Source organism: Tasmannia lanceolata, unplaced genomic scaffold (genome assembly GCF_043159265.1).
Source record: "Tasmannia lanceolata isolate RefF3 unplaced genomic scaffold, GAP_Taslan_0.1 ptg000018l, whole genome shotgun sequence".
Taxonomy (NCBI): Eukaryota; Viridiplantae; Streptophyta; class Magnoliopsida; order Canellales; family Winteraceae; genus Tasmannia; species Tasmannia lanceolata.
Genome location: NW_027518695.1, coordinates 66,461,285 through 66,466,631, shown reverse-complemented (window position 1 = coordinate 66,466,631; position 5,347 = coordinate 66,461,285). Strand labels below are relative to the sequence as shown.

At 39.0% G+C, this 5,347-nt stretch overlaps 1 long non-coding RNA gene across 1 annotated transcript; it reads left to right on the top strand.

Moving 5' to 3' along the window:
* The first annotated feature begins 3,088 nt into the window (after positions 1-3,088).
* LOC143851065 (uncharacterized) lies at positions 3,089-4,661 on the top strand. Its single transcript, XR_013236202.1, has 2 exons — positions 3,089-3,396; positions 3,794-4,661. It is a non-coding gene; the product is annotated as an uncharacterized LOC143851065 (long non-coding RNA).
* Positions 4,662-5,347: the final 686 nt, after the last annotated feature.

Here is a 5,347-nt window from a genome sequence, read left to right as displayed (position 1 = left end):
CAACTCAATTAAGGGGCAATGATCACCCTCTTGTCACAGCAGCTTGGGTTGCTCATACATGTTTACGCTTATTTTCTCGCCTAGATGATGTGAGGACGAGGATCATATGAGAATATATCAAGATGCATTGGGGTATAACCATAAGCTATTGGAAAGCGTACAACGTGATGAACATCATACTTGAGATTAAGTGTGGGAATGTGGATGACGCTTATCAAATATTGCCTACACTTGTAGTTCAGATGATGAGAAGAAATCCCGGCACCTATCTGCGTGTTTCTAGAGCCAGAGATTTCGACCAAGGGGAGATGATAGATTTGTTCCCTTATTTTGGACATTTTGTCCCAGCATACGGTCTTTTCATCGAACACTCAGACCTATAATTTTGGTTGATGGGACACATCTGCGAGGGAAGAGAGATTATTTTGAAAAGCCGTACGGATTTTGAGAGAGAGTGTGTTCAGAGAAACAATGGAGAAGATTAAGATGAGGAATGAACGTGCACACAAGTGGATAAGTGACATTGCGAAGGAACACTGGGCTAGTTTTTATTTTATGGGGGATAAGTATGTTGTATTGACTGCCAGTAGATCGGAGTGTTTCCATGCTGTCCTGAAAGATGCGAGAAGATTGCATATTGCATCATTGGTAAAGCACACTAGACATCAGACTACTGACTTCATTCAAAAGCGTTAAAAATTGGGTCATAGTTGGCAAACAAAGTTGACTCATTACGCAGAAGAACGTATGACATTAGCGAGGGAAGAAAGCCGCCAGTATACAGCTTATCGAGTTGTGCTTCATGAATGTGAAGTACGGTCCCTTGAACATACAAATGGCGTAAACTTGCAACTTCGTACCTGTAGTTGTCATGCATTCCAACGATTTGGACTTCCGTGCGGACATGCCTTGGCAGCCATTGGCATCACAAAATTCTATGTGTACGATTACTACGAGGAATAATTTCATGTAGAGAGATATTGGCATACGAATGCTGAGGTTTTGCACCTGACACTAGATAGGACCCAATGGGAATTAAATCATGAATCATTGATGACAATATTACCGCCGATTGCAAAGCGACCACCCGGAAAGCCGCGTACGAGGCGAACGGATCGCGAATTCAAAAGGTGGATTACATTACAAATGCACTCGATGTCGACGACTAGGCCACAATAGAAGAAGTTGCAAAGAACCTCCCGTGGTAAGACAACAATTTGACCAAACTGCTATTGGGCCTTCTGCACCCATACGCAGTAGGTTGGGGGTACCTTGCCAAGCTCCCTTCTTCGTGTAAGGGTGTGTTCCGGGCATACTAAAGTGGGGGCTTCTCTGGAGGAGAAGTTGTAATTGAATTTTTTGAGTGTACTCAGATATTGTGATGACTTTTGTTGTTATTTTGTAAAGAATGGTTGTAATTGGAACATAAATACGTAAATAATTTTTTTGGATATAGACATGCTCTTTCTTCTCTATTTAGTTGTTGCTCTCCTGCAAAGGGTTATCTATACCCTGAAAACGGAGTAATCAACATTCGAAATTGGGTTACCAGGACAAAAAATGGGATTATCAACCCATTTCCTAGGTTGATAAAGCTCTCAAAATAGGTTATCAACCAACCGGAAGTGGGGTTACCAACACACAAAATGGGATCATCAACCCATTCCCTTGGTTGATGAAGCTACTGGAATTTGGACTTAACGTTATCAACTCCCTCAAAATAGGTTATCAACCAATCGGAAGTGGGGTTACCAACAGACAAAATGGGATCATCAACCCATTCCCTAGGTTGATGAAGCTACTGGAATTCAGAATCCAGGTTATCTACTCCCTCAAAACAGGGTTATCAACATTCGAAAATGGGTTACAGACGCAGAAATTGGATTATCAATCCACACCCTGGGTTCATAAAGCTACTGGAATTCACAATCCGGGTTATTGACTCCCTCAAAACGGGGTTACCAACATTCGGAAGTGGGTTACCGACACACAAATTGGATTATCAACTCAATCCTTGGGTTGATAAAGCTATTGGAACTCACAATCCGGGTTATCGACTCCCTCAAAACGGGGTTACCAACATTCGGAAGTGGGTTACGGACACACAAATTGGATTATCAACCCATTCCCTGGGTATTCAAGCTACTTGAATGAGTGATTCAGGGTTATCGACTCCCTCAAAAGGGGGTTACCAACATTCTTACGTGGGTTACCGATACACAAATTTGATTATAAACCCAGGGATTGAACCCAATCCCTGGGTTGATAAAGCTACTGGAATTCACAAGCCGGGTTATTGACTCCCTCAAAATGGGGTTACCAACATTCAGAAGTGGGTTACCGACACACAAATTGGATTATCAACCCATTCCCTGGTTATTAAAGCTACTGGAGTGAGTGATTCTGAGTTATCGACTCCCTCAAAATGGGCTTATCAACATTCGAAAGTGGGTCACCGACAAAGAAAATGGGTTATTTTAGACACCCCCATTTTGCTCCACTTTAGCTAACAAGGATTTCATCATTTTCCTCCATTCCCAGGTCGCTTCTTCATTTTTTGAGTCTCCAGTCATATTGTTGGATATTTCCTCGGACAATTGTCTAGCCCTTTTAATTCCTGAAACGTCTTCAAGGCTCGTCTCATGTCTTCACGTGGAATTTCCCATCTATTTAATCAATTTTCTATTTTTTTGAAATTTGCTAATTTTTTTTAATTTTTTCAGGGTTTTCTCGGAATTTTACAAGAAATTCCTGGATTTTTCTCGTTCTCTATTTGTGTTTCTTAGTACCGAAGAAAATTCATTCGCCATGGAAAATTGAAAGGTCCAAATTCAGTCGAGGGGAGGACATATCATTTTTATACACGAATTTCAAAATGGGGAGAGAGGTGGGCCTACCAAACTCTCGAAATTGAGTTTTATTCCATGGTATTTCCATCAACTCAATTGGGGACCACCATTTGGAAGGGACCTGTCCATTATTACAATTTCGAATCTTATGAACAGATGGATTTTCGGTCAATATTGAAGTAGGGCCCACTATACATTAAATGATATTTGAATTCAATGGGGTTGGGATTTCGGCTACATCAAGTGGGGTCCAATTTCTAAGATTTTCGAGTTTTTGAGCCATTTTATTATTATGAGAATTACATTGAGAAGAAGAAATAGAGAGACAAAGCTCTGTTGGAATTTAATCATCATAAGTGGGTCCCACTTTATTTGAGAGTAAACTAAAAATTTATGAGATCCCATCTTTTGTTTAGTTCTAAATCAAAAAGGGGACTCATCAAGATTTTAGAGAAGGGTATATTCGGTCACTCTATCCCTAATCTATCTTAATGACCCTAGAAGATATGAATGCTGGAGGAATGGGTTTTTTCCGTGGGATCGATGGGTATGTCTCTCGCATCTCTCTCTAGTTTCTTCTTCTGTTAATCCCTATTTCTCCTGTGAAATCGACACCCTCGTTTGTGGTGTTTGGGGTTTTCTTCGAAATCCACAATATTTCTTGGGAGAGGGTTTCTGGATTCCGGATTTTTCAAATAGAGTTTCTAGTTTTTAGTTCCATTTTAGATGCTGGTTTCATCTTCATGTTTTATTTTTCTAGTTTTACAACTGCATAAGTTCTCTGGGATAATGTTTAGTTTATAGAATTTCAAGTGGGTTTTTTCAATTTCTTTATTTTCCCACCCTTGTTCCCTTTTAGCAAACCATATGTCGTGTCTGTGATGGGATTTTTTGTGTGATAATGAATACAAATATGTGGTGTATATATCAATGGAAATCTTCAGGTTGAAACCATATGTTGTGTCTTTAAAGCTTTCTACACAGAATGCATCATCTCCTTGCAACATGTGTGAGAAGAACCATCTCAGTGAACACATGCAGCTTTGAATGCATTCGTTGGGAATACCCTTTTGAATATTGCTCGTCAAGCGTTCGATGAAATGGCTGAGAGGGATATTGTTTGTCTGAGCTCCATGATTGTGGGATATGTTTCTTGGTGGGTATATGATCATAATATTCTTGGAATAGAATGATGTTTTTATTGCTTTTGTACATAGATTGCCTTTTTTTTTTCCTTTTTTGAATGACGAGTTTAGAAGGTCCAGGAATGATGTTGATTGCATAAGCAAGTAAAGCCTATTTCTTTTGCATCATGTCCTAGCTTGTAGACTCACAGGGTTGAAAATATTATGTTCATGGGTTGATCCCCTGCTCTAGCCACAAAAGAAAATGGAGTCACCATTGAATGATTAACTGCCGAGAAGCTAACTCACCATGTAAAAATTAATAAATTTTATTCCTGGAAGGTGGGACTTTGAGCCAACAGAATTACCAACCTTGTCTGTATGCAAGGCATGCTTAGCTTGTTTACGGGATATTCCTGTAATTTTTCTTTTCAATCCATGGTTTTTCTTCTTCTTTTGTTTCGTTTGCTATTATAGTGATGGTGAGGTCTAAAGTTTCCACCGTCACCATTTTTTCTTGTTGCCTTTTATTGTACATGTGATCTTGTACTGTTTGTTATGTGTATGTTGTTAAAAGAAGGGAAAACCATAAAAAAGCTTGTTGTGTATATTTCCTATGTAGTTGTAAGTCTGTAACATTCCACAACTCTGACAGTAGTTACAATGACCAATACATCAACTTTGAGCTCCCTTTACTTTTAAAATGATCAAATTGTATAGTTACTCTCTTTGCGCTATTACCTTCCATGCTTCCATATTTGATTGGAGCACATTAATAACTTTACTACTTTATTTGAGATGGGTGAGATGGTCTTATTAATAGTGAACTATTAATTGAAGAATATATCTATGCTACGATTATCGAAATATTTTAGGGGAGTGATAAATCTACTCCCAAATATCTTAAATCAACTCCAATGTGTCTTTCTCTGTTCCCAGAAGAGAGTGAAAGACACATGGGGAGTCGATTTAAGATATTTGGGAGTCAATTTATCACTGCCCATATTTTATTGCCAGTAATGTTGGTTGCTTTCGATACTTGCTCGAGATTATTGCCTTGCACGTCCCGGGGTTTGCAACTGTGCGGCGCTGTAACGTGCCTGGCCTCCAGCTTGTTTTATAAAATAAGTGTATTTATATGACTGAATACATTAGAAAACAATTTGCAAATCCTCGATACCGCTGGTGGATGAAAACATAAGTGTACGCCATGACCATTTGATCACAATCCCAGATTAACGATTAGATCCACGAGTCATAATATAATATCACGGTATCTTTCCCAATAATGCATGTCTTTTCGTATCAGTCTAACTGCTTTCACAGCAATGTGGCAGTAAGTCGAATCGATCACAAATCAATTTTTTTAAACCT